Source organism: Streptopelia decaocto (assembly GCF_964273445.1).
Source record: "Streptopelia decaocto genome assembly, chromosome: 1".
Classification (NCBI taxonomy): domain Eukaryota; kingdom Metazoa; phylum Chordata; class Aves; order Columbiformes; family Columbidae; genus Streptopelia; species Streptopelia decaocto.
In genome coordinates, this window is record NC_138663.1 from 141,082,446 (window position 1) to 141,093,378 (window position 10,933).

Genomic DNA, 10,933 nt, shown 5'->3' on the forward strand with positions numbered 1-10,933 from the left:
TGCGTGATAGAATGACATAATTCTCCACATAAATTAACAATTATTCCATAATGAATCGGGCATTTGGGAAGGAAGGTAATAATTCAAAGAGGAATCTGATTGCAAATGTGTGGCTTATATTTCTATTTGCACAGAAAGTGGAAGAGGGTTATGCCACTAGTCAGAAGGACTCTAGGGGTTTTTCATCTTCACAGTAGGTCACTAGTTTGGTCATGACAGACATAAAAAATAGTCACTGCCTTGATTCCCATCCCCAATTCCCAGAGCAGCAGGGCTGGCTGCAGGCGTTTTCTGCACACACACCCATTCCTAGGCAAACACTTTGCTTTTTCTGCTCTTTTCAAGAGTGGGATGGCTACAAGTTACATCAGACTAAACCTTGGACACGAAGGAGGTCAGTTGGTGGGAAGCAAAGACATAGGGACCAAGAAAAAAATCTTTTCCAAAATGCCCATTAACAGGTGATGTTGGAAACCTGAAATGGTTTTACCAGAGAGGGGAACCACCAGAAGTCGGCTGATGTTCCCACTCCAGGCTGGCTAGCAAAAGCTGACCTGACTCAGAAGCACATGAAGGACATTTTAAACTTGCTGTGCCTCCCGGGTGGGAGACCATGCTCTGGTAAAATGCTCATCTTGGTGGATCCTTCCCAGTGCTTCAGGCTAACTAGGAAGTGCTCCCGTGGGAAGTTATGGCATGGGCACATACAAGCATTTCAACAGCAAGATCCAGTTATAGGCCAGTGTTTATGAGAGGGCTAAGAAGAGGACGTCAAGTGTGGTTACCTCATTTTTTAGGTGATCGTTCCCAAAGCAAAATATTTATGCTTGCTTCTGATGTATTGTTTAATTGCAGTATGGGTTTGAGGATGAATTAAATTTGGGGTATTTGTTAACATATCACATATCAGTATATAAAATTCCAGACCCTGCAAAGGCAAAATGAAGCAATAGCTATATTTATGTACCTGCTTGCAACAATCCTTTCTAGGAAAAAATAGGAAATATTTAAATGCAGAAATAAAACAAAACAACCAGAATGTATAACTGAACAAGAATGTACTACCCATTAAAAAAAGAAACCTAATATTAAATATAAAAAACCTGAAAACATTCGCCTGCACTTTTTTGTTCTTTAGCATAAAATAAGGTATTTGGGTAAACACAGCCCTGGCTCTGAATGCATTCAGTGTATATGTGAGAGGTATAAAAACACATAGAGATACAATCAAACCTGACAACCAAAATTATTCCCACAGAAATTAATCATAATCATGGGATCTTGAGTTTACACAGCCATCTGCCGAAACCACTGAAAACAAACAGGTCTTGAAATATGTCCAGAAACATATTACAGCCAAAATCTAGTCATTCAATGAGAGAAGTGGATGTTGAAATCCAACAAACTTCATAGATAATGCCCTGCCTGCAGTTTTTGTGCCAGAGCTTTTGGTAACTGTGTATGAACAAATGCTAAAATAAACCCAGTCATCATAGAAAACATTGCTTGTAGGGTGTTGATTTTCATTTACTGTGTTGTTTTAGGTTGGATTGACAGATAATATTACTCCTATTAGGAGGGTCCCCCTGAGTCCTAGCCCAGTCTCTACTGTACTTTGGAAAAAGATACCACCCTCTCTCAGCTGTGGCTTGTCTTTAAGGCCAGACAGAAAATAGGAGAAAGAAGTGATACAAGGAGCATCAAAGACTAATATTCTGTCATATTTGGGGAAGACCCACCAAAATTTGTGACAGTTACATATGAATTTCCATCAAAAAGCCTATGGAGTCCTTACAGAGGGTCCTCAGCCTGAAAAATTAGTCCTATTCCTGATATTGAAGTATCAAAAAGGAGTACTCTTTTTGTTCCAAAGCTTGAGCAGATGGATTCACGGGCACTGTTCCCCTAGGCTTCACTGCAACCATACCCTGTTATATCAGGTGAATGCTAGGGGTTTTGCCCTTTAGAAAGCAACCCTTCCTGCAATTTGATATAATGGATCTCAGTTGATATTCTGCTCTTCCTGTATGCACAAAATGAATCTTAAATATCTCTTATAAGCATTTTAAATGCAGTGGATCTAGTCCCTGAGGACTCCTATACAGAGAAGTTCAGCTGTCAGAAAACAGACAGATTTTAGGTTATCCTTTCCACAGCTAGCACAAGTTTATGCCTGGGACAGAGGAATGGTTAGGGCATTCCTTTGGGCTGATGGTCCCAGCAGCAACAACAAGGTCCTCAGGGACTACAAAATAACTTTGGGCTGCTCTCACCTGTGCAGGAGTGGCAATCACAGGTCAGCCCAGATTTTGGGATGCAAAAAAAAAATGTTCATGAACTCCTTCTCTGTTGTGCCAAGTTCCACCAACCCACAGCTGGAGATGAGGCTACTCCAAAAAGCAGATTTTTCATTCCTTTAACACCTTTTGCATGGAACATATGTAGTAGCATAATCCAGGTCTCAACTCTATGGTCAACAAACATCAATCATAATGTTCATCACTCATTCGGGGTGCTCATTACAATTCAATTACCTAATCTAAAGCGATTCTGAGTTAGGCGCATTTAAGACTGATAAAAATTCCTTTAACTTCTGAAGAAGGAAGATTTGGGTCTGTGTGTGATTTGTCATTATGACTTTTGAACTGGCAGCAGCACAGAACTTCACTGCATGCACAGCTTTCACAAACAGGTATTATGACAAACTCCCAGGGCCTTATTTTCTGTTACATGCAATGCAGAGAGTAGAGGAAGGGGTTTATATATCAACTTCTCCAGACCCTGATTAAACCTGGAATGCTGGGGCTTGTTGGAGCTGCTACAGTAATCCCACGTTACCAGATGCTACCTAGAAGGTGAGAGAATCCCCAGTAACATCCTTAATGTTTTTTAGGGAAATTTTGCACTGATGGAAAGACCAAAGATGATGTGCCACACTGGAGCTGCTGCAGCCACTGTGTGTCCTTCTTTATATGATTTTTTTGTTGAAAAGAGGAACATCAGTGCTCTGAAGGAACTGCAAGCAGCTGAGTGTTTCAATGTCTGTGGCTCAGAGCTGCCACTGCAGAGAAGGAGCAAACAGTTCTTCCAACCTCTGGCTAGTCAATGTTCAGTCAGTCTGGTTCTCTCCCCTCCACAGAGATAAATTAGGTGGTGTAGTTGATGCCTTTATTGATGACCTCAGGAAGGGGACCAAGGACTAAGTACTCCCCTCATTGGATATTGTTTCTGTAGGTGGCATCTGAGACACGTTGGTGGAGTGGAGCAAGAGGAGCAGGCATAACTGCTATGCTAACTGTACTTTCAAACAAAGAACCAAATGTATCAAATAAGCGAAAAAAGAAAGTGCTGGATACCACATTCTTCTGGGAAAAAAAAAAAAAAAACAAAAAACATTATGTCTGGTCTAGATCTTGCTGAAGTTATTCTGATGATAGCAGAACTTCATCTAATAACAGTATACTCATTTCCTTAATACAATTGATTCAGTAAATGTTTTGGACCAGGAATCTTAACTTCTTAAGGTGATATATGAGCTACACCTCTAGAAATTCCTGGGAAATAACAGGAATTCCTGTGTTAAAATCCTGTTTGCTAGCAATTTCTTCCATTTGCTTTTAACAGTGTATTTGAAAGTGGTTGTTAAAGAAACCAGCTTGTTCAGCATGTTGTGTTCAGGTGCTTGTGTGAAGTCAGTGACAGACTCTTGTTGCTTGTGACGAAGAAGTCAAGATGAGAGGGTCCTTTAGGATTACAGAGAGGAAATATTCGGGGCTTGATTCCAGTTACAGAAGAAGAAAGAAAACAAAATTTACTTGGTGGATAAATGCATTACAAGATTACTGTAAGAGTTGCAGCTGTTCAGAGACCAGCTTTGAAGATAAAAACTGACTCCTAACTGCTTCTGCCTGTGTGTGTCACAGAAACATGCCAGTGTTTGAGGAAGAGGTCAAATTTTTTTACAGTTCTGTGGACAGTGTAAAGAAATATTATGCATTTACTACAAAATACATTATTTAGAAGTCATTTCACTTATTGTCAGTAAACGGCTAGATAACATATATAGCCATTTTCCAGCAGAGGGAGTCTGTGGATACGGAGTGCAAACATGCACTGCAGTTTGAGATTAAAACTAATTACACTGCTAGGAGGAGACAACAGCAAAAAACAAAACCAAGAACACAGGACCAAACAGTCATATTTTGCCTGTGTTGTTCAGATACAACTTCTGGTGATATGAAGCAAATCAAAACACACTGAAACACGTGGCAGAATTTAGCCTGGTATTAGGGACTGTGGTAGTTACCCTATGACCAGCTTGATCTCACTCCTGAGACCCTGTATTGCTGAACCACTACTTGGCAGCTCCTCACTGCAGGTGTTTCCCAAACCTTCCTATTCCTCTTCTCTCAGTTTTGAGGATGCAGCTCACACTCTCTCATTTAACCCATCAGAGAGGTGCTGGTGTGCCCCCACCCACATGCTCACTGAATGCACAGGCTGGAGGCAAGGGAGGAGCAACAACCCCTGCAGAGGGATGGAGGTTCACTATGGCTGCTGCTTTCTTTGGGGTCAATGGGTGAACAACATCAGAGAGAGCTCACCCAGCTCTTGCCCACCTCGCACCCAGAATCTGATACGGATTGTCTGCCCACGCTCCTCTGACACCTTCCTCAAATACCTGCCTACAGCTGGTGAGGTGCTCCTGTAGGCCAAAACATCTCTATGGTCACTAAGGGTGCTGCATTTCCCAGTGATCAGTTTTGCTTTCTGTATTTTTAATGTTAAATACAAGAAAGCTTTTGGGAAACTCTCCCCTGATCCTTGTTATAGGAAAGATAATGTACTTCTTGTGCCAGGGTATAGGCAGTTTGATCTTTATTCTAACAGAATAATTACATGTGATGCCAGAACTTTCTTGGTGAGAAAAAGCAATAGCACTTTTTTCTTATAAGCAGCACATGCTATTCTATAAATGTAAACGTAGAAATATTAATCAAAGCCTTTGTTTTTCTAAAAAAAATTTGTTTTGAAGGAGCATTTTCCTTCTAGAGTGTGCAACTAACATTTAGCAGGTCTGTGCAGGTTTTCATTAATAGTTTTATGACTATTCTTTACTTGTCAGGTGTGCAGGTTAACTTTTCAAACCCAGATCTCCCACTGCCTTAACTAGCAAAAAAACCCCCTCCATTCCTCCTGTTCTCCTTTGTGAGCCAGAAAAAAGAAAAACAACCAAACTTTAAAACTTTTAACTTTAAACTTTAAATCTAAAAACTTTAAATCTAAAAAACTTTAAACTTTAAACTCTATTAAAAAAAAATAAAGTACTTTTCATATGCAACATAGCTGAAAGCAAGCTATATTTTAAATTACATTTCAAAACACCTTTATTCATCAAAAGCAACCTCTGCTTTACAACCGCCTATAGCAAAATGAGTCAAGTGGAACACCCACCCACATTTCATCTGGTCCAGTTCCAAGTGTGACTGATGTGGGGAGGTTTGTGCCACGTTGCTGGGCCATGAACCATTATGGTGAAGGTCAGGGAAGTGCTCTTGTTGGGCAGCTTTGCTCAGAGGGTATATCCCTCAGTGGGACAGAAATAAGCATCTGGGGAGTACCAGGAGTCTTAAACCACTCTGCTTGTGTGCACAATTGATGTGAGCTACAGTCCTCAACCTCCTACTATTATTTCAGAGGAAATCTGGAGACATAGAAGCCACACTGAACATCATTCTTCAAATATGTATGAATATGCTAATTGCAGAGGGATTACTCATGTTTGTGAAATGAAGCATAAATGGACATGTTGGTGTGATCAGTTCCTATGTTCTGTCAAATAAAGCAATACATTTACTCAGAAACCAAAAGGAAGAAAACCAGCTGAATTTCTTAAAACAACAGAAGCAAGTCACAGGAATTTCAAAACAAAGTTGATAGTAGATTCTTGATTGATTTGATTGATTGAAAGAGGATGTTCTGTCTGGGAACTTCAGCAGGAGACACAGTGTTAGAAATCACTCTCATTCATTTTTACACCAATCACTGGTTTGCTAAGTTACCTGGTCATTTCACTTTTGTTTTGCCTGTTTACCAAGGTTCCAAATAACTTTATATATATACACTGTATTTATATCTAATATATATACTATCTTTTTACGTATGCATGCATATATATGTATACATATGTATTCTATATATGCATATAGTGTATATTTTAATATATTATATATTATACTAACATAGATATATATTATATACACACAACCTATATATATATATATATATATATATATACACACTTTCTAATATATGTACACTATATATACTGACATTTAAACCTTTGCACCATATTGTACATACTATATTGCAGGTTTCTGTTCACCACCCCTCCCTGCCTGGCCACAAACTGTTGTTTTTCAAGCAGTCCCCAGATTTCTCTGCTTTCCCTCAACTTTCTTGCCCTGACACAGCCTTCTCCCTGTCACTCCCCTGTTTCCCTACCATGGCCCTCTCCTACAAAGCTTCTTAGCTGACTGCCTGTGATCCCATTACACCTGACATTGCCCTGCAAGTTTAAGCTTCTGTGTTTATAAGGCTCCTGTGCCAATATATATGAACTCATGGGCAGATGGAAATTTCGATGCTGTGGGAAAGCTGGAGGAGAGGTGGGACTGGGTGGGACCCAGCTCTGTAGATGTGGTTCTGCCTGCTCTGGACAGGCTCCTGGCTTAAAGCAAAGATGAGGAAGAGCTAAGCGACTTAACACTGAAGTGCTGCTGCAGTTGTGTCTTGGCAGCTGGCTTGGGAGAAAGGTCAGCGAAACCAGGGATGAGGAGCTCAGGCTGCTGGTTTGGGCCATTTCAACGGGGCATCCCTGAGGAGGAGTGTGATGAAGAGAGCCCAGAGATGCCTTTGTGAGGGAGCTGGTTGGTGAGAAGTGTTTTGGGTTGATGGCAAGGAGCTGAGGTGGGTATCCTGTAAAACTCAGGTGCTTTCGGAGGGCGAAAGTTTGCTCAATGACAGCCAGGCAGGAGACAGAAGGATCCAGTTCCCAGGTTTAAGTGAGATGGAATGTGTGACCATGCCTGCAAGTAGCTGGTTGGGGAGGGCAGTGACTGAGGGGAAAGCATTTGTCTCCAGGGAATACTGCACCTGGACACAGAGACTGTTGTGGTGCTCGAATGGATTCCTTCTCTATTAGTGCTTTTTCTCTTTCATGTGTGTGATAAATGTGTGTGGGGGGGAACTTTTCTCCACCAGAGCTTTTCTGGCCCTGGTGTCCCATGGGATGAAGATCGGTACCACAACAGCTGTGTACCCCTGCTCTGTACGGGGAGCAGGAGGATGTCACCTGTCGTGCTGCCCAAGAGCTGGGGGAAAAGGGTTGCTGGAAGCAATGGCCACGCAGCAACACTGTCTTTCTGACCTCCCTGTCACTCCTCACTCACCTCCCACAGCTGTGCTCCTGCTCTGGCTTTCCCCTTTTCCCCTGGAAAAGCATTTTCCCCTCTTTCTCCCTAGGCTGGACTACAGCTGGTGCCTTTCATATCACTTCTCAACTGGCCAATTCTCTCATGCTGTTCTTTCTGCCTCGTGTCTCCGTCCAGAGGGCTGTTCACCCTGCTGTCCTCCCATGGCTAACCCTGTCTCCTGACTCACCCGAGGAACGTGCTGAACGCAGCAAGTCAGGGAGGGAAAGAGAGAACAAAAATTCATAAAACAATGAGGAAGATGAAGTTGCATCATAAAAAAAAAAAAAAAAAAAAAAAAGAAGAAGAAGTAAAAAGAGCACCATTAGATTTACAAAGTTAAACTCTCAAAAGCTGGATAAATCTGGATGTAACGGTGCCTTTGGAAGGGCTGTTTAGCCCCCTTTCCCGTTCCCCCACGCAATGTGTATTATGTGACATGATTTAATCATTTGACTGCATACTATTTTTCCCATGGGACTAGCGCCTTGTTTAGTGTAAAAGCAGGACAGCATCTGGGAATGAAGCCCGTCTCCACATTTCCTGGACTAAGTGTGTAACTACGAGCCCCATTTATCACCGTACATCCCAGACACTGCACTGAATTCAGAGCTGCCAGCTGCTTTGTGAGGATTTCTGAGGTAGCTTTCCTGCAGCCTCTGAGTGTTTTGCAAACATGATTGTTATCACATTGTGAGCTAAAGGTTAGGAGATACTATTTCCAGGGAAATTTTATTATGATTTGCTACACCTTTTTGCTTACTCTATTGGCTCCGACATTCGTTCAAAATACTTTGTATTTTAACTAACTGCTCCAGCAAAATTCACTTGCTGTTCTGAGTGCTTGGTGCTTCTATAAATCTATAACCTATATGTCTCCTACTGTACACTCCCAAATAAGAAACCATCAGCCAAATATAGACATGAAGGTAACTCATCTAGAAATGACCAGGAACCTAACAGAGACAGGGAGACTTTCTAGTTCTTGCAGCTGCCGTTTCTTTCCTCAAGCAGCAGATTATCCTTTGTTTTCCCACAGTCCTCTGCTTTATATTTCCATGTCCCACCTTCCGCAACAACAAATAAACTAGGACTTGGTTTGGTATTTGACCCCAAGTGGGTACACTAGATGAGCTCTCCACTGCCTGACGCTATTAAGAAGTTACACTGTTGTAGATATTGACTAATCTGTTGCTGACCATCCTGTACCAAAAAATGCCACGTTGGTGCACATAATTTTCACCAGTGCGAGTGAACTCTTATTTTCTAATTCAAAATATGCTTCACAAGCTGAACCGCAGTAAAAAGAAATGTCATTCCACATTTCAAATTTCTGTGGTGGCATCTGCCTTAAAAATCCTCTTTGCTCTCATCCAGGTGATACATGACAAGGAAAGAATAAGCAAAGACTCTTAATCTGCAATGTGGAGATGGGGATAAAAATTTTTATATGTTTATACTGTAGAAGACCTCAACTGCACAGGTTTCAGTGTCAAGGCATAGATTAATTTTAAGTAGTGATATCCTGAGAAGAAAAATATTCAGGGTCTGCAAACTACATTATCCTGGTCCTTCTGCTTTTCCCAGATTTCTCTGTTCTGAATCATCATTACATGGAAATGGAGAAGTCTGAGGAGAAAATTCTTACCCTTAATATACTTGGCATTTCTGGCTTTATTGGACTGGATTCCCCATGCCAAAGGGCTAGGTTAGTACAAAGGACTCTAATCAACTTGAAACATCGGCAATTACTCATGAATTATAGATGGTTTCAGGTATTGCACCTGCAGTTATTGCTGTTCCTCTCTTAATGCAAATAGGAGTAAGATGAGCTCTTTTGACTATTTTTCTCTGTGATTGTTTTTGTGTATTCTTCTAGATGAAAGACTCTCATAAGGGGGGATACATTTTCATATGCTAGGAGTCAGCTTGACAAATTGATGATCAATGCACAGCAAGGATACAAACTTGAAAAAAAACATGTTTCTTAAAAGTTTCTTGCACAGGATGCAGACAGATGTCATGAACGTGTCCTTTTGGACTGGATCAGCCTCAAGACGTCCGAGGTTAGCTTTGTCCGCTGACTGTGCATGGCCACCATCTGGCACACCTCTACTCTGTAACCAGGCAGCAGGTTGGCATGGACGCAGCCAGCCAACGTAGGAGCAGCAATGGCCAAAAGCACAGAGTGCAGCTGCCACAGCCCTGTGGAAACGACTCAGAGAGCAAGGCTATGGTGGTGTTTGCTTCCATTCTTTGCTAATGGTACCGTTACCCCAAGTGACTAGGCTGAAACTAGCTCACATGCCTCCAAGTGCTACCACTCTCCCTCTTGGCCAAACTGAGGATGCTAGAGTAACCCTGAAACATGCATAACGCTGATTTGTCTATAATGTAGGGATGAATATTTGAATCAAGGCATGGATGTGTGACTCTGCACAAACTTTGAAGTACAGATATTGTTGACCTAAGTGCCTGATACCTATGATAACTGATCAAGAACTAGGCACAGTATTAAATGCAATGTAATAGAGTATGGGGCTTGGAGCCACAGACTTTTGACCTTGTAATGTTTCATTCAGGTAACTTCTGTGAAGAGCAGTTCAAGCACTAACTGCAAATTCATCTCATTGAATTTAGCCTTAGCCGTAAAGACTTGCTTCAGGTGCAATGCTTAATATCTGCAGTCAACGACCAAACAAATGCTTATAAAAAGTCTCTTTTGCAAGTGTCTTATGGACTCAAGCACCGTGGAGATTTACTTGAAGTGTGTTCCTGAATGTTTTTGTGGATGCTATTTACTCTGACTCCAGCAAGAATGGAGTGATTCCCAATTATGAAGGAATTTTCCAGGCAAAAATAGGAGGAAGCAAGGCATATGGAAACAGTAAGTTTGTTAGATGGGCAGACATAAATGATGCACCTGGTCTGTATTGTTCAGAGAATTTTGCTTTTCTATCTTAGAAATGTACATTTTTATCTGTAGTTACTTGATAGCCTGTTCTTACTGAGTGAATAGGATGTGCCATGTCAGAGAGGTTACATGGTATGATTATATCATCATTTTACCATACAGCACGGTAATCTTACCATATAGCAAAAGCAGTGTTAATCACACGATACCCATGCCATTCAAGTATTGAATGGTCATCCAGAATCATTCATAACACAGACCCAACACTCACTATAACTTTATGCATTGTTCTTTTGCTGATGGACATGTTAAGGAGGAAGAAAAGTGGAATGGATACAATATGTTATTAGTTACAAACTGGTAAACTGGATCTATTAGTATTGTTAAGTGTCTCCTACAATTGTATTGTAATCTAGCACAGGCAGGAAAATACACTATGATCTGAACAAGTCTTTTTCGCTTATTTTACTTGTTTTTTACATATTTAAATTTTCCTTAAGGTCTTTGCTGTTGTTTGTATTAATTCTCAGAATACCTTGCCCCAGCA